The sequence below is a fragment of the Lactuca saligna genome, chromosome 1 (assembly GCF_052625555.1).
Source record: "Lactuca saligna cultivar CGN05327 chromosome 1, ASM5262555v1, whole genome shotgun sequence".
NCBI classification, from domain to species: domain Eukaryota; kingdom Viridiplantae; phylum Streptophyta; class Magnoliopsida; order Asterales; family Asteraceae; genus Lactuca; species Lactuca saligna.
The window spans coordinates 25,103,622-25,127,103 of NC_136417.1; the positions used below are offsets into that span (position 1 = coordinate 25,103,622).

The 23,482-nt window shown below is 35.9% G+C and overlaps 1 protein-coding gene across 1 annotated transcript in view; it reads left to right on the plus strand.

Moving 5' to 3' along the window:
• Positions 1-23,222, plus strand: part of LOC145029358 (uncharacterized) — a 49,704-nt gene extending 26,482 nt beyond the window's left edge. The window contains exon 16 of the mRNA XM_078977935.1: positions 22,994-23,222. The gene's annotated coding sequence lies outside the window, so the exon portion shown is untranslated. The remainder of the gene's footprint in view (positions 1-22,993) is intronic.
• Positions 23,223-23,482: the final 260 nt, after the last annotated feature.

Genomic DNA, 23,482 nt, shown 5'->3' on the forward strand with positions numbered 1-23,482 from the left:
ACGGCATTCAGAACTCGCTATGGGCACTATGAATTTGTAGTGATGCCATTCGGGTTAACAAACGCGCCTGCGGTGTTCATGGATTTGATGAATCGAGTGTGTCGACCCTTCTTGGATAAATTCGTCATCGTATTCATCGACGATATCTTGGTCTATTCGAGGAGCGAAGAAGAGCACAGACAACACCTACGACTAGTTTTAGAGATTTTAAGAACCGAGAAGCTTTACACCAAATTCTCAAAGTGTGAATTTTGGCTCCGTGAAGTAGGATTCCTTGGCCACGTAGTAAGCAAAGAAGGAATACATGTGTACCCCTCAAAGATCAAAGCAATCGAAGATTGGTCAACACCTGCAACGCCAACAGAAATCCGACAGTTTTTGGGACTCGCAGGCTACTATCGAAGATTCATACAAAACTTCTCCAAGATCGCTAAGCCTCTCACCACCTTGAATCAGAAAGGTGTGGTGTTCGAATGGGAAGATAAACAAGAAGTCGCCTTCCAGACACTAAAGCAAGCCCTATGCAGCGCACCAGTCTTGTCTCTTCCAGAAGGAACCGATGATTTTGTGGTGTATTGCGATGCTTCGAATCAAGGCCTCGGCTGTGTGCTCATGCAAAGGGGAAAAGTCATCGCTTATGCATCAAGGCAACTGAAGACACATGAAGTTAATTATACAACCCACGACCTTGAACTGGGAGCGGTGGTGTTCGCCCTGAAGATCTGGAGGCACTACCTCTACGGCACCAAGTGCACCATCTTCACTGATCACAAAAGTCTTCAGCACATTCTCAATCAGAAAGAACTTAACATGCGCCAAAGAAGATGGGTGGAATTACTGAATGACTACGAATGTGAAATTCGCTACCACCCGGGCAAGGCCAATGTAGTAGCCGATGCCTTAAGCAGGAAAGAATACTTGGGTCGCCGAGTAAAATCCCTAGCCATGACCATCCACTCCCAACTGGCCACCCAGATCAAGGATGCCCAATTAGAAGCCTTGAAACTAGAAAACGTGGCAAGCGAAGCACTAAGGGGGATGGATAAGAACTTGGAAGTCAAAGGGGATGGAACTCGTTATCTCATGAATCGAATCTGGACACCGAAGTTCGGTGGGTACCGAGATGTTGTAATGAACGAGGCCCACAAGACTCGATACTCCATTCACCCTGGGTCAGATAAGATGTATCTAGACCTCAAAAGGTTATACTGGTGGCCAAACATGAAGGCTGAAATTGCTACTTATGTGAGCAAGTGCCTCACTTGCGCCAAGGTCAAGGTGGAATATCAGAAGCCATCAGGACTACTTCAACAACCGGATATACCCGAGTGGAAGTGGGAGCGAATAACCATGGACTTCATAACCAAACTGCCTAAGACATCAGGTGGGATGGATACCATATGGGTGGTTATGGACAGATTGACCAAGTCCGCGCACTTTCTGCCAGTAAAGGAAACAGACAAGATGGAGAAGTTAACCAGGACGTACATTAAAGAGATCGTGCGACTACATGGTGTACCAACATCCATTATCTCTGATCGAGATAGTAGATTCACCTCGCGTTTCTGGCAGTCCCTACAGAAGTCTCTAGGAACCAGGCTAGACATGAGTACGACCTACCATCCACAAACTGACGGACAAAGCGAGAGAACCATCCAGACATTGGAAGACATGCTGAGAGCCTGTGTGATAGATTTTGGTAAGGCATGGGATACCCATCTACCGCTTATCGAATTCTCTTATAATAACAGCTATCACACTAGCATTGGAGTCGCTCCATTCGAAGCTCTCTACGGTCGCAAGTGTAGATCACCACTGTGTTGGTCCGAAGTTGGAGATACTCAGCTAGCCAGAGGGCAAGTCCCTGATAGCACCCTTACTGGGCCTGAAATCATAAGGGAAACCACAGAAAAGATCATTCAAATTCGGGAAAGACTAAAAGCGTCTCGTGATCGACAAAAGAGTTACGCGGATAAGCGACGCAAACCTTTAGAATTCCAGGTCGGAGATCGGGTACTACTAAAAGTTTACCCCTGGAAGGGGATGATACGTTTCGGTAAACGAGGGAAACTAAACCCAAGGTACATCGGTCCGTTCGAAATCCTTGCTAGGATGGGCCTGTGGCGTACAAACTCCGACTACCACAAGAACTTAGTAATGTACACCCTACCTTCCACGTATCCAACTTAAAGAAGTGTCTGTCTGACGAGACACTCGTAATACCACTCGAAGAAATCGAAGTTAATGAAAATCTCCACTTTGTGGAGGAACCTGTCGAGATCATGGATCGAGAGATCAAGAGAACAAAACAAAGTCGCATTCCCATAGTGAAGGTTCGTTGGAACGCGAAACGAGGGCCTGAGTTTACCTGGGAACGTGAAGATCAAATGAAGCAAAAGTATCCACATCTTTTCCCAAACCCTTGAAGTCCCAGCCGAATTTAGATTTCGGGACGAAATTCCCTCTAAAGGGGGGATGATGTGACAATCGTCAATCTTGAGTCAAGTCAAGTCATCAAGTCAAGCCGATCAACTCGATTAAACCTTGTGTATTAGGGTTTGTGTTATGTTCATACTGTATAACTTGCTATATTAATGGGAAAACATCACTTGAGAAAAGTCTTGTGTTAAAAATTTCATAAGCCCTAGTGCTAATCAATGAACTAAACTGATAAAAACCATGTTGCATACTCATTGGGAGTGTGTGGGATCCTTAACCATGACTTAATGGGGCTCAAGAGACTTGCATTGCGGAGCCAAACACTCACAAATGCCACACTTGAAATCTCTCTCAAATATCTCTCAGTATGAGAAATCTCTCCAAGAATGTCAAATCTCTCCCAAATCTCTCTCAAATATCTCTCTGTATGAGAAATCTCTCCAAGAATGTCAAATCTCTCCCAAATCTCTCCAAGTATGTGAAATCTCTCCCAAATCTCTCTCAAATATCTCTCTGTATGAGAAATCTCTCCAAGAATGTCAAATCTCTCCCAAATCTCTCCAAGTATGTGAAATCTCTCTCAAATATCTCTTTGTATGAGAAATCTCTCCAAGAATGTCAAATCTCTCCCAAATCTCTCCAAGTATGAGAAATCTCTCCCAAATCTCCCTCAAATAGTTCCCGTAACTTTTTAGAATCATTCGGGTCATTCCGGCCCTTAACTGGGTCAAAAACGGCTTAAAACGGGGCGAAAACGAGAAAAATAGGCTTTAGGAACCGAAACCAAGAAGAGAGGCTTCTTAGGCGAGGACCGAGCCTCTGTTGGCTGTGGCGTGCGAGGACCGAGCCTCTGTTGGCTAAAGCACGCGAGGACCGAGCCTTTGTTTGCTAAATGCACGCGAGGACCGAGCCTCGGTTCTCTGTCGCCTTCTCTGTTCCTTCTCTCGCTCTGTCTCTGTCGCCTCATCTGTTCGCTTCTCGCTCTGTCTCTACCCGCCTCTCTGCCTCTTCCCTACTCTCGGTCTCTACTCCGCCTCTCTGTCTCTTCGCGCCCCTCTGTTCTCTCCTCCCCCCCTCTCGGTTCTTTCCCTCTCTCTTCTCCCCTCTCGGTTTCTACCCTCCCTCCTCTCGGTTTCAGCATGAGAAGGCCGAACCTCGGCCAGACTTCGGGAATTTGTCACTTTTAGCCCATTTTTGATATTTTTAACATTTTGAGCCCGTTTTTTGTGATTTTAAAGCGGGATTTTCTCCAGAAATTATATTTTAACATAATAAACTCTAAATATTCATAATTTAAACATATTTTTATGAAAATCATTATCTAAATAATAAAGATCTAATGGGGGATTTATTTAAGGTGGAGTGTTGACTTTGCCTTAACTTATGACACAAGCAACCACCCCATACCCACTCTATGACCAGCCATACCTCCCCACCTTACCTATGTCACTTCAATGTCCCCTTACACTCAAATTTCACTCACTCCCACGTTTTTTGAGCTGGAACAAACAACCACATTCCTCATTTTCTCTCATTTCTCTCATTCCACTAAGTAACAAACACCACTTTTCTCTCAAACTTTTTCTACACAAATTTTCGAGATTCAAGGCTGATTTCAAGTGTTCTTCTACTCTTAGTAAGTAAAAATTCATCCTCCTTATTATTATTTCACTTCCTTCTACTCAAATATTTGATTGCTTACACAAACTCCATAACTATAATGTTAGATTCTCGAAGACCTTCAAGGCATCTCCAAGTGTTCTTGAATTAAACACTTCCATTCTTCAACAATCATCTACTGAAATCACTTAAGGTGAGTTCATACCCCTACACTTTCATGTTTTCTCAAGTTTTCAGGGGGGGGGGGGGGGGGATACAAGTTAAAACACCAAGAACATAACTAAAATTTTCTAACAGCCTTCATCAGAAAAGTTCAACTCCATTCACAGACTATTTTGGGCATCTTAAACATTTTTGTTTTCAAAATTGTACAAGGTGCAAATAGTTCATGTTTGTAGCTTTAAAATGACTACTTGCACATCTCCATACGATTTTTCTACAATTTATGGTGATTTTTACAAAACTGCCTATCATTTCAAACAACAACCCGGACCAGTCTGTGATTATGGACTTTTTCACCCAAGTTGGAGGTCATTAAAAATCGTGATAAAAATTATGAGTAAACTAGACACATTTTGTGAACTCTCAGAATTTACGGATCTAGTTTTTGACTTCGTATGATTTTTCTATGATTTTTCCAAAACAGGGCAGAATGGCTAAAGTTAGCCAACAACATGTAAATATCATAACACTTTGTATTATGTTGAGCAAAGTGTATAATCATAAGTTCTAATTATTGTATGTGTTTCCTTGTTAGTTTATCATTATGAACTGAAACTAAGTCATTCTTATTAAATATTATTCATTCATTTTAGAACACGTATATTTAACTATAAAAAGTATAGTTTGATAAATTCACAACACTAATACATTTCCATAAAAGAATTCATACATATTACATACATTTTAGATAAACTATAATAGGTATAGTTTATGATACATCACTCAACACACTCGTACAAAAAGGGTACATTCATACAAGAAAGATTTATATTCACACACATTTCACGTAAACTTGTTAACCTATGTTGTGAGACTCTCTCTCTCCCCGTACGTCCGAGTGCGGGATATAATTCCTGGTAGTTATAATCAGAATCTCCTTGAGGGAGAACGTGATACTTGTATATAGATCTATATTGGGTTTGACACCCTACACCTTGCTGCTAGCTACAGTGGGACCTGCAGGTCTACGAGTGACAAATGTCATTTCATTTCGCAACGCTTGAGAAACGTTGTGGCAGGTTCGCATAGTCACAATATGATTATATCGACTCACCTAGGGAGATAACAATTCATAAAGTTCACGGGATGTCATAAAACCGAAGTAGGTTTTAGGTTGATTAAAAATTTACTTTCCATATCATTTTAAACTCACGACATTTTTCTACCAAGTAATGATGATTTCTTATACATTTTGATCTTTGGTTATAAGGCTACATTTTTCGGATTTCAAGGAAAATATCGGATTTTTCTGAAACAAACGCGACATTTACATGTGAAAAACTTCTACTAAGTTTTATAATAAAAACTTATGAACTCACCAACCTTTGTGTTGACACTTTTCAAATAACTTGTATTCTCAGGAAAACACTAAACAGGTAATCAAGTGCTTTTGAGGATGGGACGTTAAGGCGTCAAACTTTTCATATTTTGTCAACATATTGTAATTGATTTTGAACCATGAAATTCATACTAGTGATGTAACCTTTTTAAATTATATATATGTTGGTTGTGTTTGCTTAAATTACTATTGAAATTGTGGTTATGATACTACATGAAGTCCTCCACCCCCGGACGTTTCCACCATCCTTGGTTTGGGGGTGTGACAAGTACATACCAAAATAGTTATGAACTTAGACACTAATGCAACAGTCTCCCACTTGGATAAGTCTAATAACTATTTTTGCATAACTTCAGAACCTGATCAACAATCGTAGCTTTCAAAAGCCGCTGTCAACTCTGATCTTATCAGATACGCGTGTCCTTCAGATAAGGGATCATATATTCCTCCATTCTCAATATATTGTATAGACACAAGACATGAATTTTGATCATTCTCTTTATACTGTTTCCCGACTTCCGATTTATGACGATTGACAGAGACTACAATTGAACACATTAACTTACTCCCGGCTTGGCCAAGCGCTTAGGGTGTCATCACTAAATCATCGGGGGGCCCACATATATTACTTTTATCTCACTTTGGGTAAAAGGAATGGATAAAGTTTGGCTCAAACACTCGCTTGCTCTTACTCATTAAATCACACACAACAATATGTTTTATAACACCAAGTTACTGGTGCATTTACATATTATCAATGTGCAACCGAATTTTAATTACAACTCACACGTCTCGATTTCAAGAATATACAATATTATTGTCTTACAATCACTCGTGATAAAAACCATGAGTGATTCAAGTGAGCGTGGGTTTAATCCAATACTCTAATCTTATCAAAGAACTCATGAGCTCTGCAGCAAACTTGTGCTATGTCTAAACACTCTAGACAATTTACAGACAGATTCATGACAATCTTGCTTCATACCTACTTCCAATGTATGATCGACTGTGGAGGTTCGAATAACCCAGTTATTCTGGAAGTCAAAACATGCAAAGTGAAACACAACAATAATACTTAGTCCTATATGGCCTTAAAACTTTTGAGCGTAAATAAAACACCTTTTTATTTAAACATCATATTGATTACTCGTTATTGATTGTTTAATGTTTCGGATAATCAACTTGACACTTGAATTTCAACAATAGTTGTCCCATGCACACTATGTTTCCTATGGTACATGCTTTGTGAAATAGATCAATTGAAAACTTTTCCAATGATGCTCATTTCACAATTCCTAATCCTCATTATTAGTGTAAGAATACAAAATTCTTGCCACTATCAGAATACGTTAGATTCTAACATTTATGCAACGATCCTTTCGTAATGTTATAGCATGAAGTCACCAAGACTTGGTCAATGGAATTACAAGGTTCACTATCAGAAATTGTTACAAAACAATTCTATAGATGTGATGTCTCTCACTCAAAGTACATTCCTTTGAACATCCTTTTTGCATAAAATTTTCTAATCTATACATAAATTCTTAATTTCCAATTTCCAAATATGGAAACATTCCATAATTGCCATATCACAACTCATTCTAAATAGAATCTTATCTATTCATAATAATGTCGATATGATCCATCCAATACTATACTTCAAACTATTCACAAGCAACCAACCCCCATCGAACTTTGGATCGTCCTTTGATAGTTGTTTAATTATTTTAGTCAAAACCGATTCTAGTCCCTTTTCCCTCTTAATGCACAATGCATTTGGAAAATTTTAGAATGGTCAAACATTATAGCATATGCAATCGATCCTATACCCGAAGCGTATGGGACATGATTCATAATGTCTTACATAAAGACGTGATACTTTACCAGTCTTTTGCCATAATATTTTGTTAGTCATGTTCTTACAATTCGAACTATAAAGAGGGATGCCGTAATCATAATCAAATTTGAGAACGTGCTATGTATCCTTGACTAAATTTTATTAACATTTCTTGATCTAAGTTTTAGATTTTTGAAACAAATTATAATATTCTCTCCCTTAATTATAACAAAACAACTTTTCAACCCTTGCAACTTTGCAAATTGAATCTTTGTTTTTTCTATAATTAATATTTCTAACTTGCAATACTTAAAATAATAATCATGCTCCCACTAACGCAATGATTATTTCCTTATTAGCATAACACTTATGCTCCCACTAGCTTTGACATGTATTCAGAAAACAATTGAACTTCCAGAAGACAATGCTTATTGAATTCCTTATGTTCATATTTCTAATACCTGATGCTTTGATGAGCCTTTATCTAAGCTTCTTAAACTCATAAACCTTTGTCTTAGAAAGTTCACATGTGTGTCTAAACAAATTCAGAACTTATGTTACTAAGTCCCAAATGTTCAGACTAATTGCCAAATATCACAATTTGAACTATGAAAAGGGATGTTGTAATTATAATCGAATTTGAGAATACAATTTACACAACTGATATCTCCTTAAAATATCTCTTAGTGAAAGCATTTCCTCATATTATTTTCATGAAGGAGGGAAACCTTATGTCACTTAGATTATATAGTGTATGTGTTCCTATCCATTTGGATTTTTCCAAACCAAGGTTTGCGACAAATTCAAGCTCATATGGACTGAACTTGTTCAATTTTGATTCCTTGGCTCATGGTAGCATGAATGCCCACCATGTCTTCCAAGAAACTCACCCTTACATATCAATGTACTTTCCATTGATCAAGGTGCATTGTCTTTATGCCTTCAAATCATAACTTATAGAACTCACATGCATAATTAACTCAACTGGAATGGCACAGAAAAAACAGTATGAAAGGTTATAAACCTCAGTCACCTGCTAGTGATGATCAACTAGGTTTACTCTTAATTTGTTTCAGAACCTTTTCAAGATCATTAAGACTCCCACTGATTCCTTGACATATAAGATTCTCTTGTCAAGAAACATTCCTTGACAAAACAAATATCGCACTCTTGCTTTTAAAACAATTCACTCCATCCTCTCCAGCTCTCTCTCTCTCTCTCTCTCTCTCTCACTCTCTCTCTCACACACACACGGTGGAAGAAGACACCACCGGAATTAGAGTTTTCCGACCATCAAAGGGGCAGAAACCCCCTTTTTCTTATCGTGTAGCACCACACAAACACCCTTCTGATTCAGACATCACGACTTCCAAACACCCCTATGAGGATTCCTGAGCAACAACAACCAAACAACCCCGATTGTTACACCTTGATTTCTTCCTTCCCTGCAATAGAACCAACCCCCAAAACAACTACATGATTTCTGTTTTTATTTCCTTTACCACCCATTCAATGTTGCATCCTGCCTTGTCAAGCAGTCAAACCCAAACACTGATCTAAACCTATAGATTGAATTGCATTAATTTACAGTACAAATAAGAAGAAGAGGAAAACGACCTATGATATTCAAGCAAACCGCAAAACCCCAATACCTGCCCTTCTTCTCGTCGAACTCCACTGCCAAACACCCCACCGATCGCAAACCCCCTTGATCGACGACCGTTAATGCTCTTTGTGACCGACCAAAGACCAAAGACCCCTTTTCCCCTCGTTTTCCTTCTCTACTGTTCCCATCGACCATAGAGCTCCAAGGGTTTCATCTTGCTGCTACCGCTGTTTATGGTGTTCGGACTCCCCATCGGACCTCCTACCTTCGCACCTCGCAGCCAGCGATGAACGATCGAACCTTTGTTGCTTCTCCCTTCGTTCTTCAGTCTAGTCGAACCCTGAAGATGAACCTTCTCGCGGTCGATTGACGAAGCTGTGCCCGCGAGCTTTCGTGTTTTCCCCTCTCAGTGTGTTCGTCCATTGCCCTTCGTTCGTGTTCCTTCTCCATTGTCCCTTTAAAGAAGATGCCCCTTTGTAATGTTAGAGCCTTTTTGATCGATTGTATCAGGACTTCAATCAGAAATCGGGTTTCGATTAAACCCAACCAAAAGTCAAGGGAGTTGATGTTGGATTAGTGTCTAAGTCCATAACTATTTTGGTATGTACTTGACCCGATGGTGCATTGTCCTTTTGGGTTGCCTTCACCAAAGCAACTTGATAGGATGAATTATGGAGAGAAAGGATTAAATATGATTTATTAATATGTTATGAGAATAATATATTAAAGGAGAAATCATATTGTTTAATTAATATTAGTCAAGAATTAATTGATAATTAATTTTGTGACTAAAAGAGATTAATTAAACTTAAGGGACTGGAATTGTAATTATAAGATAATTGCAATTTGGTCTATGGATTGCCTTATATTAAGGAGTGGAAGAATTCTATGGGAAAGCCCATGAGGAAATCGTCCAAGGCCTTAAGGAAAGGAATCTATGGGTTGCTTAGGGCTTAAGCATCCAATTTAGGGTTTCCTTGTTAGATAACCCTAATAGCCTAACTATATATACATCCCTTATGACCTAAAAACGTGGCTAAGCATCCTTCTAGGGTTTCACACGTTTTAGGACAGCCTCCATCCTCTCTCCTCTTCATCCTCTTGCTCTTGGTGTTTGTGAACCATTAGAAGCGTGACATTTATGACTCTAAGCTTTCTAAAGTCAATACAAGGAGGAATGGACATTGTTATTGCTACATAACAATCAAGGTATGATGTTAAACCTATTCTCATGTTAATATGATTACTTGAGTGCTAGAATTAGGGTTTATAGTCTTGGATAACTTGCATGTACAATAGAGAAATCTAGATCCAAGCATTAGGGTTTGTATGAGCACATAGGATGTTCTTATGACCAAAACCCATCAGTTGATCCGTACACAACAATTCTTTTCCATACACAACAATTAATGCTTTAAAATGCTGTATTGTAAAACTATATAATGCATAAATTGTTGTGTATGCCAAAAAACTGTTGTGTACGAATCACTTCCTAAAAGTCACGGGTAACTCAAAACTTGTATTTAAATTAAACAAAACTAACCCTCACTTAACAAGCTTTATCAAATCAGTCCCAATCTATAAACAATAATTCCATGTATTCAAAATAAACCCCTCATTTGGTATTTTTCTTACCAAAACAGTCCTAACCATCTAATTAAATTACTAAAAAGCCCATAGATCCAATTTGTTACGAAATGGACCTAAGAGTATTTCAAAGTTGTGGATTTTCGGTTTCCAACGTCAAACTTATCAAAGAAACCGAATTCGAACGATTGCAACTCATGTTGCAAGGGTGAGTTTTTATGACCTCTCTTTTACTGCTTTAATATTTGGGGGATAATACATGCGTGTCTATTAAAGTGTTGATAAATTTCATATTTTATACACAAAATAGCAGCATACTTTATTAATTGCCAAAAACTTATTAAATAGCAATCTAAAATGCTATAAATCATTTATTAACAATACAAGTAAAGTAAATTGCTCAAAGTTAATATGTTTATTGTTTGTCGTGATTATCAATATGTATATTAAGATATTATGAAATTAAAAATACTATTCGAGTATTATATTTGATGGAAAGACCAAGATTACGAAAATATATAATCAATAGTTTAAATTATTGAAAAATTACTTTTAATATATACAAGTTATGTAAAATGAATGTTAAATTTATTAATATATTTTTATATTAAATATAAAAATAAAATTCATTAACATGATTGACTTCAGAACTTAATGGTCGTTATTTACGATATATTATCTTGTATTAATCACGTGAATTATAAATGTTATGGAATTGTTGGTTTCACATTGGTTGGAACCTGGAAAATATTATCAAAACAGCCGTTATGTTGTCCAAATTTCGCCACGACAAATAATAAAATTTGGAAATGTGTTATGTCTTACGAATCTCAAATACCATAAGACACCAATCAATAATTAATCCTAACACCAAATAACTATAGGTGTCTAATATCTTATAATGGGAAGTTAGGATTATGATGTCTAGACATATTGTTAGGATCCATCTTACCCACGGAACGTTCTATATGAGCTACGTTTATTCTGAAAGCTTTATGAGTTAGGATCATTTCCTAAGTGGCACGAGCTATGTTTGTCACAATTCTAAGACCTACATCTTAGTGGAAATTCCTCTGTGTCATAACTGTTAATTCATATTGGAAGGAGGAACGCCATATATAAGTTCAGGATTGCATACTTATATGGGTTGACATCCCGCCACCGGTTGCTAGCCACAACCATCGGTTGACGAGTCGAGTTTGGGCGTTGGCGTTTCCTTCACGATAAAGTCCCTAAGGATGAGCAAACTTGGGTGTGGACTTCCAGCACTAAAACATGTAAGTGCTAATGCAGAGGTGTTCATCACAATTTGGTTATAACCTCATCATGGATCTCGGGTTTGCCTTGTTACTGTATATAATCGATCTTGGGTTTATACGGGGTTTTTTGTTTAATGATCATAGTTGAAAGAGACTATAGGTAGTGGGATAGCTTGTGATTCAAAACGATAAGTGTCAATACTAGAAATTAAGTCATATAATACCTAATTAATATCATGATACAGCTGGACGAGGTTTATTAAGTTACAATGAATAAGTTATTTATATAAACCCTTTATTGTTACACGAAAACACAATATTTATGCGGGAAGAGTTTGTCCCACTGGTTAAGTGTCAGTTTCTAAACCAAGTAAGGTAATACTTAATTAATACCACGACACGAATTTACAAAATCTATGAATTTTACATATAAGTTATAAGAATGCTTGTGCAAGGTTTCAAGAGTAAATTCGGAAATTTTATATTTTCACAGAGAGTGATATGTTTTTCTATTACATAAATTGGTATTCAAAATCTTTATATAAAAAGCATTTTTGGTCATGAGAACCGTAAAGATTTATTATAAATTTGATTTACTTATATATTCAATGAATGGTTATTTTTGGTTTTGAGCAAACAATATTTTTAAATGAGTATAAATACACTTTTAAAACTCATTTTATTTTTATACTTTTGACTGAAAGACACATATTAAGAAAAGCTGGTTAACTAAAGAATCATTACAAAAACACTTTTGGTTATAAAAATATTTTGTGTCAAAACGTGTAGAACTCACCAACAATTTTGTTGACGTATCTTAATGCTTGTATTCTCAAGTTATTTAGCAGGTTGGATTTGTTCACTCGGAAGATTCACCGTCATTTTCATTATACCTTTGTAAACTCCAGACTGTTAGGTGTGTGTCACGAGTTAGCAAAAGTCGTTATCAATATATTTCTATTTCGGTAATAATAGATGATTATATTTGTATTGTTCAATGTATGTTCAATAACTGTGATTACTGATTTACATCGCGCACCTCAGCGTTTCCGCCGGCGGCCGAGGGTATGACAGATTGGTATTAGAGCTATTGGCTATAGCAAACCAGTACCTTCTTAAGAAAACGCGACTATAGCCTATGGCTTACTCTCTTACGTTAAATATATTCCTTAACCCATAAATATAGGTTATACATATATAAACTCGAACCCTGAATGCTAAGACAATGCAATGTTTTTTGTCAAATACCTTAGCTAAGTTGGTTGTATGTGGGCCGAACCACAACTAGACATAGACTGATCACATATGTATAATTAGGGTTAAACCGATGCACAATCAAGTTTGGATTCGGTTGTCGGTAGACTAAAACACTTGGAATCCAAAATATTAAAGAAAACCACAGTCTGAATCACTTGAGAACTCATAAAAACTTTCGTGGACACTTACGAATACTTAGCGAATATTTACCTAAAATGCTCATGAAACTGTAAGTATCATAAATGTAAATCATGTCCGAAGTTTATCTCGGAATGCTAACTACTCAACTATAATATTCTACAAATATTCCTATTAGATATCTTTCAAATACCTTGAAATATTCGTGCATTTGCTAATCTATTCGAGTTCGACTTAGGTATTCCATCAGTCCATCTCGTTTTGTTGGAGCCGTCCGACTTATGTTTGAATCATCCAATTTTAAAAGAAGGCCACCTACACCTTTAAGGACACTGGCGTTACCGAGTAGAACTACTATACAGAAATCGTAAGCTTTGACTCTACTTATACCACAACTTAGGAATAACTAGAATAAGCTCATGGAAGAGAGATACAAAAATTAGAACAAGCACTAGTTAAATTAAAGTTTGCTATGAAGACGGTGAAACTACCCAAGACTGAAGAGTCAGAAGGTGACAACGCGATTCATAGAAATCGTTATGGGAACAAGGAAAGAAATCCAGGAAACACCAGTTGTAACTAGTACGTTTCTTAATAAACACTCATATATTGAAGTGCCTTTAATTAGGATATGCAAAGAAATCCTTGCGAACCCTAAACTTAAACCTAGTATGAGTCATGAACCCATTAGTTTGGAGAAAACCTGTAAAGTAGAGAGAACTAGTGAGTTGTCGAAAGATATACTAGCGAAATTTTTATAAATTTCATTCTAACACCTACCAAATCATGTTTGTCACATCAATCTTGTGCGTATGTCACCTAAAGATTCCCCCTACCCTAAAAATCAAATGATAGACTGTTGTAAACTTCTTGGCTCACCATGATTTAATCAAATGTGAAGAATTTAATCAAATATGAAGGATGTGATAAAATGTAGAAGTATAAGTGAAGACTTCTTCCCAGGAAATGAACATTGTAATTTTAGCAACAAAAGAGTTTATGTTGGCTACTACCAGGGATCCATCAAGACCTTATTTATCGTAGCCCAAATGTCAGCTATGTTAACACCAAAAGGAAACAAAGTCTAACTGGAAAGATAAGAAAGCATAAGTTGGAACAACTATGGTGCAACGCACCAATCTGTGACATCCCTATTTTCACGGCCAGAAAAGATCGATTTTGTTTATGCTTTATAAAAATCAGAGTTCTTCTTTTAATAAAAATGTTGCGGAATTTGTTCCCAGAAAAACACGATAAATACGTTATTAAAACATTTTCGAAGAAACGTATTTTATTCATTTCAAAATGTTTGGGATGTCATCGTTAATACAGAAGCATAAGCATAAACAGAACTTACATTTATTTACACTAGTGATCTACATCTCTTTAAATCTCTTAGTGTAATGTGACTTCATATCAACACCTGTGATGTAAATAAACTGAGTGGGTCAGGTTGGGAAACCTGGTGAGTACATAGGGATTTCAATCCCACAATGTTATACCATATATATAGTTTAAAACTCACAAAATATACGATTTCACCATATATATAAACAACTCTTATCCCACCCCGTCGATCCTCACAACGAGGCTATCCATACTCTCGGACCTAAGATTAGTCGTTTTACCTACTCCATACTCCCGGATCAGAAATGAACGAATTTACCAAATCCATACTCTCGGATTAGGGACGAATGACTAATCCATACTCTCGGATTAATGATGAATGATTATGCCTAATCCATACTCTCGAACTAGGGACAATGACTAATCCATACTCTCGGATTAATGATGAATGATTATGCCTAATCCATACTCTCGGACTAGGGACAATGACTATGTCTAATCCATACTCTCGGATAAATGACATAGACTAAATTCTATTCTCTGAGTTTAACTCACTTGTACTCGTAAGAATCTACTCTTTATCCTAAATTATCAAATATAATCAGGTATGTTCTTTAACACGTATTTCAGGCAACATCAATTAACTCGCACATAAACATATAATTAATACTTCAATCAATACTTGTATTAAAATCATGTTCATGAAAGGGACTATGCACTCACTTGAAAGGTGGTGACTTAGTACTCGAACAACACTTCGATACTCTCAAAACAATTTCCTTCGATAAAACTAGTACCAATACCACTAGGGTTTAGTATAACGATAACCGCGACAAATTAATTAGTCTGACTATTATTATTATATAAGCGTTAATAACACTCAATATAACTCATAATAATAGACCAAATAATTATTTTAAGGACCTAATAACATTCCTATAATTATTTGAAAGCTATATTAAAAATTGCGTAAGCGTAGCACACTTACAGCGAATTTTATCGAAAACCGGAACTCACTTGGAGCAGCGTTTCGAAACCGAAAGACACTTTTTCTCAGGACTCCAGGAGCCTCGGGGCTTCCTTCGGGTGCTAGGTATTTTTCCTAGGGCTTAGGGATGGTTTGGGAAGCTAGAGAGAGAAAGAAATTAGAGAGAGAGTGGGATTTGGTGCAAGAAAACCGGCTGCCTTCGCAGCTTATTTATAGGTGCCCCTCCTCGGAACGCAGGGCGTACTCCTCGGAGTACGCTGGGCGTAATGGACGCATGTCGTGGCTTCGGTGGTGCATCGTGGACAGCTCCAGATCGCACAAGTCAGCAGACCGTTGGGCGTACGAGCCTTGGTACGCGAGGCGTACTCGAACACTGGGCGTCTTCGGATTACGCGGGACGTATGCGAGGACAGGTGTCACTCATCTGAAGCGAGGCGTGGGCAACAAGGGACGACTGAGATTCGGCCGCGTCAGCAACTTCGCACCAGATTCGTGATTTTCTACTTCGACTTCTAAAAATCATAACTTTCGCATACAAGCTCCGTTTTCGACGTTCTTTATATCCACGCGAAGGTGGGAACGTACTCTACAACTTTCATTTAGACTTCGTCGGCTAATTTGGACTCGATTTTAAAATTTATATTATTAACAGGCCGGGACAGGATTGGTCCGTTAAATCCTCATAACTTCTTCATCCGACGTCCGTTTTCGCCCATCTTTTTCTCGTTACGCTACTTTTGACGAGACCTTCGATTCTCGTTTAGGTCGTGTCGGCTAAAAAGCGCTCAATCTAATATTCGAATTTCAGGTTGTACACTGCTAATCCGAAACTTCGAAAAATCATAACTTCTTCATACGAAGTCAAATTCGGGCGTTCTTTTTATCGATGTTCTTAGTTTAACACATTCTACGACTTTTGTTTATATCGCTAAGGCTAAATCTCGCTCTATCGTAAATTCACTATTTACGCTTCCCTGTGCCGTGCCGGTTCCGACGCGAAACCTCGACGGGTCATAACTTCTTCGTTATAACTCGGATTTCGGCGTTGTTTATATGTACGGAAACCTTGAGAAATATTCTACAACTTGGTTATGATTATTTATTCTAAATAGTCATTTGTCAAAAAGTCGTTTTCGACCCCTATTGCCTCTAAATTGACTAGCCCGGATCTACGGGCGTTACACAATCCTACCTTTCTGAAAGTACAGAAAACTTGTTTGTACACAACGACATGTACATAATGGATTGAGGTGCACATAGGTGAATTGAGACGAGGTTTTCCTATGCTTTTGGTTGAATGACATAAGTGAGAAATTTGTTGTTATCATGATGTGTGAGATTCGATAACATTATAATAAGATTTACATGGTAGCAAATGTCTTTAGCCGAAAAGAACGTACCAAACTCTGTTGAGTACAACTATTATTTATAATCGTCCATTCAAACTTACATATCAAGTTCGAAAAGTTTTACTTGAGATTCTAAGAGAGAAGTTTCGCGAATGAAGCTCTGTGAAGACTGGATAAACATGTCAAGCTCAGGGATGACGGGACATGATACTTTATGAACCAAATCTGTACCCCTAAGTACAGTGAACACGTGAGCATAGTTTTGAATAAAGCTCACAGGTTAAAGTGTCCCATTCATCCAGGATTCTACCTAATGTGCTTAGATTTGAAAGAATTCAAGTGATGAATATTCATGAAAGCAGAAATTACCATTTAAAGCCTTATATTGGCAAGAGTGTCAACCCTCAATATGTTGAACAATGATTGGAGATACGAAACTGAACAAAGAGCATGCACGTGATGCATTGCATTTTGATCCAAGATTCAATCAAGAGATCACAAAAAAGATTGTGTGAACAAGAGAAATATTCTAGATTGTACACAAACGACAAAAAGTTAATTGAATAAAAGATGTAAGCTTATCGACTTCCAAGTCAGATACTATGTAAGCTTTAAAATGCCTTTTCTTTTAGATGAATAAATCGTGCATAAAGAACGAGTTAAGTTAAACCACGACTCAACGGACCTTCAAGATTCTTAGACATAATTTGGTCCTAATATTTACATTAACTTATCTCGAAAACTAAACGATGTACACGACACTTTTCCATACGTCAAATCTCAAGGAGTGCCGGTCCGAAGACACACTTGTTATCTCTTTTTCAATGAAGTGAGCTAGTAAACTGCGAATATTTCATAGTTAGGAAAGTACATGTGATTAAATTGTAGATAAAACTTGATGAACTTTAAAATATTTGATTCGGTCGTATTCCTAATTCCTTATTTAGTGGTGACTTGTGGTAAAGTCATATAATGGATCAGTTATTTAATCTAGAGTTATGTGACTTAAATCAACTTTGGACTGATCATGTATAGATCAAGCGAAAAGAAATCCTCACTAATTGTTTTATAATATTTTATCTATACGTTGAATTTCGGGTCAAAATTCAATTCATCGGGTGGGATAATGTAACAATTGGTAAAAATTTGTCAAAGTTCGGCGGTCAAACCACCGCGAAACGTTGTGTATTATTGACAAATTGTGTATAATTTTATATTTAAAGTATATTACCTTTTAGAACATCCCAAACTGCTTAAACCGTCTATCGTTGAAAATCGAATCGAAAATCACCAAAAATTTAATATATAATTGATAAAGTTTTATAAATCCGAATTTCATACGACAAATAGATAATCATGTAATCACTATATATAAACATATTTGTAGATAAATGTCATCTATGATATTAAAAGACCAAGTTTTGGCTTATCTTGCAATTTTGGCAAGTTCATAATCTATTAAATCTGGATCCATATAATTAAATATAATATACATCTTCTTTAATAAATAAAGGTTTTTTTTTCCACTTGTCACACTCTCATTTATTTTGCCACATGTCATTTTGTGGTTATTTTAAATTAATTTTTATTCCATATGTAATTTTGTGGTTTTCCTAATTTATTAAATTTCATATGGTATTTAAATTTAATAATAAATGCATATCAATTTCATTAATTGATTTTCCTTATAATTTCAAAATTTTAAAATAAAATCTCATTAATTTGGTTTGATTATTTTATCTAAATGATTTGTTTAAATTTAAAAGAAAAAAAAAACACTTTAATTTTAGTAATTCAATATTTTTCTCATTTTTCTTATAAATTCAAAATTTTCAAATGTTTATACATATAGAATTGTTTTAAATATACCCATGTAATACATGGTGTTCGCACCTACTATACAAATATGACGAGTTGATATATGAATGCATTTGTATTTGACATGATTTATTATTTTCAAACAACACACATGCATGAAATCTAATGGAAACATACTAATTACATGAATATGAACAATTTCTAACCACTACATGACTCTAAATTTCGATCAAACCACTCCCTCACATATATTTTCACAACCTCACTTATAAACCACACACACATGTACATTACGTTAAAGAAGCTATTAATACATATCAAACCTAATAGCAATTCAACCAAATACATGAATAGATACATGAAATTGACCAATTTTCTCACACACAAAAACATCCAAATGTATGAATATAAACCCATAATACAATCCATTGTCCTCTCAAGATCACTCCTAAATCTTTCGGTACACAAAAGTCTCTTAAAAATCTGATTAGATCACAAATAGCTAAACAAAATTATCTTACCCTCCCTTGCACTCTTCCTTCTACAACAATTCACTCCATCCTCCCCATCTCTCTCTCACGGTGGAAGAAGACACCACAGGAATTGGAGTTTTCCGGCCATCAAAGGGCAGAAACCCCCTTTTTCCTGTCGTGCAGCACCACCCAAACACCCTTCTGCTTCAGACATCGCAGCTTCCAAGCACCCCTATGAGGATTCCTGAGCAACAGCAGCCAAACAATCCCGATTGTTACACCTTGATTTCTTCCTTCCCTGCAATCCAACCAACCCCCAAAACAATCACCTGATTCTGTTTTTCTTTCCTTCACCATCCATTCAATGTTGCCTCCTCCGTTGTCAAGCAGTCAAACCCAAACACTGATCTAAAGCTATAGATTAAACTGCATTAATTTACAGTCAAAATAAGAAGAAGAAGAGGAAGACGACATGTGATATTCAAGCAAACCGCAAAACCCGACTACCTGTCCTTCCCGTCGAACTCCACTGCCAAACACCCCACCGATCGCAAACCCCCTTGATCGATGACCGTTAATGCTCTTCGTGACCGGCCAAAGACCAGATACCCCTTTATCCCATCGTTTTCCTTCTCTACTGTTCCCGTCAACCACAGAGCTCCGAGGGTCTCATCTTGCTGCTACCGCTGTTAACGGCGTCCAGACTCCCCATCGGACCTCCTCCCTTCGCACCTCACAGCCAGCGATGAACGATCGAACCTTCGCTGCTTCTCCCTTCGTTCTTCAGTCTAGCCGAACCCCGAAGATGAACCTACTCGCGGTCGATCGACGAAGCTGTGCCTGCGAGCCTTCGGGCTTTTCCCTCTCATTGTGTTCGTCCATTGCCCATCGTTCCCGTTCCATATCCATTGCCCCTTTAAAGACGACGCCCCTTTTTGATGTTTGGAGCCTTTTTTTTTTTTTTTTTGGATTTTTACATTCATGTCCTTATAAACTTTAAAAATTACTTTAATATCCTTATAAACTTGAAAATTACTTATATATCATTCTAAAAATATAAATATTACATCAATATCCAAATCTATATTTTAATTAGGATTATATCTATTTTTTAATAAATTATTTATCTAATATTCAAATTTACATTTTACATTACCAAAATATCCTTGCCTAATTAAATCCCAAACTAAATCACAAGGCAGATTAGATTACGTATCATATACCTTCTTGATCAAGTATCTCTTCTTCATACATAAGTAGTTTCGCATCTTCATCACAACAGGTAAACTTCTTTGAATTAATGCTAATCTGATTAGATTAACTTTGCGTTTGATCAATTGTGTATTTGTATTGGATTATCTTTGGTTCACAAAATAGAATTTCTTCTCCATCTATTTCTATCGCTGCCTCTTTCTTCATAACAGTAGATAACCTTTAAAAAAAGCATAAGTTGCTTTATAAAAGAAACCAAAACAAATGGAATTCTTCTTCTTTACCCCTACTATCACATCTCTGTTTTCTTGTTCATAACAGTAGATAATTTTTGTTATATTCTTTGAAGTAATTTTAATTTGCATTAGATTAATTATGTATCTGACTGGATTAATTTGGGTGCACAAAACAGATTTTATACTCCACCTAATCTAAATACATTTAAATAATTTGTGAGATACTATAAAGGGGGTGTTGAATTGTCGGAGGAAATAGTGAAGAAGACAGGGGTATTTTGGTAAACTAAAGTACAATTTTTAATATTCAATAAATAATTTATTAAAAAATTGATTTAATCCTAATTAAAATATAAATTTGGATATTGATGTAATATTTATACTTTTAGAAGGATATGTAAGTAATTCTTGAGTTTATAAGGATATTGAAGTAATTTTTAAAGTTTATAAGGATATGAATGTAAAATCCCTTCTTCTTTTTTTTTTTTTTTTTTTTTTTTTTTTTTTTTTTTTTTTTTTTTTTTTACTGTATCGAGACTTCAATCAGAAATCTCGTTTCGATTTAACCAAGCCAAAGTCAAGGGTAACTCAAAACTTGTATTTAAATTAAACAAAACTAACCCTCACTTGACAAGCTTTATCAAATCAGTCCCAATCTATAAACAATAATTCCATTTATTCAAAATAAACCCCTCATTTGGTATTTTCTTACCAAAACAGTCCTAACCATCTAATTAAATTACTAAAAAGCCCATATACTTTAGCAAAGTTGCAAATCAATCCCGATAGTTCCAATTTGTTACGAAATGGACCTAAAAGTATTTTAAAGTTCAAGAATTGTGGATTTGCAGTTTCTGACATCAAACTTATCAAAGAAATCAAATTCGAACGATTGCAACTCACGCTGCAACGGTGAGTTTCTATGGCCTCTTTTACTGCTTTAATATTTGGGGGAGAATATATGCGTGTCTATTAATGTATTGATAATTTTCATATTTTATATACAAAATAGCAGCATACTTAATTAATTGCCAAAAACTTATTAAATAGCAATCTAAAATGTTATAAATCATTTATAAACAATACAAGTAAAGTAAATTGCTAAAGTTTAATATGTTTATTGTTTGTCGCGATTATTAATATGTATATTAAGATATTATGAAATCAAAAACATTATTCTAGTAGTATATTTGATGGAAAGACCTAGATTACGAAAATATATAATCAATAGTTTAAATTATTGAAAATTTACTTTTAATATATACAAGTTATGTAAAATGAGTGTAAAATTTATTAATATAATATAAAAATATAATTCATTCTACTAAGTTATGGATTTTATTGCGATAAATAATATGATCGACTTTAGAACTTAAGGGTCGTTATTTATGACATATTGTATTGTATTAATCACGTGAAGTATAAATGTTATGGAATTGTTGGTTTCACATTAGTTGAAACCTGGAAACTATTATCAAAACAACCGTTATGTTGTCCAAATTTTGTCACGACAGATAATAAAATTTGGAAATGTGTTAAGTCTTACGAATCTCAAATACCATAAGACTCCAATCAATAATTAATCCTAACACCAAATAATTATAGGTGTCCAATATCTTATAATGGGAAGTTAGGATTAGAATGTCTAGATATATTGTTGGGATCCATCATACCCACGGGACGTTTTATATGAGCTACATTTATTCTGAAAGCTTTATGAGTTAGGATCATTTCCTAAGTTGCACGGGATATGTTTGTCACAATTCTAACACCGTACATCTTAGTGGAAATTCCTCTATGTCATAAGGTAACATTTAATTAATAACACGTCACGAATTTACAAAAACTATGAATTTTCCATATAAGCTATACGAATGCTTGTGCAAGGTTTCAAGAGTGAATTCAGATATTTTATATTTTCACAAAGAGTGATATGGTTTTCTATTACATAAATTGGTGTTCAAAATCTTTAAATAAAAAGCATTTTTGGTCATGAGAACTGTAAAGATTTATTATAAATTTGATTTAGTTATATATTCAACAAATGGGTATTTTGGTTTTGAGCAAACAATATTTCTAAATGAGTATAAATACAATTTTAAAACTCATTTTATTTTTATACTTTTGATTGAAAGACACATATTCAGAAAAGTTGGTTAACCATAGAATCGTTACAAAAACACTTTTGGTCACAAAATATTTTGTGTCAAAACGTGTAGAACTCACCAACAATTTTGTTGACATATCTTAATGCATGTGTTCTCAGGTTATTTAGCATGTCAGATGTGTTCACTCGGAAGATTCACCGTCATTTTCATTATGCCTATGTAAATGCCAGATTGTTAGGCGTGTGCCACGAGTTAGCAATAATCATTATCAATATAATTTCTTTTTTGGTATTAACAGATGATTATATTTGTATTGTTTAATGTATGCTCAATAATTGTGATTACTTATTTACGTCATGCACCTCGGCGTTTCTGCCGGTAACCAAGGGTGTGAGATTCAGCAATTTGAGGTGAGTTTTCCTCATCATGTTTAGGGGGTCGAAGGCACCAATGCTGGCCCATGGTTTATTATGTTAGGGTGCTAGATGTTTGTGTGAATCTTGCATGTGTATGTATTTGTATGCTTTCCCAATGGTTATTCTGTATGCTATTACTACTTATACTTGTATGTTTGTATGATGGACAGGGCCCTTTTCGCGAGTTAGGGCGAGAACCGTTATACTCAGTGGGTAGGGTCCGTTATGTGA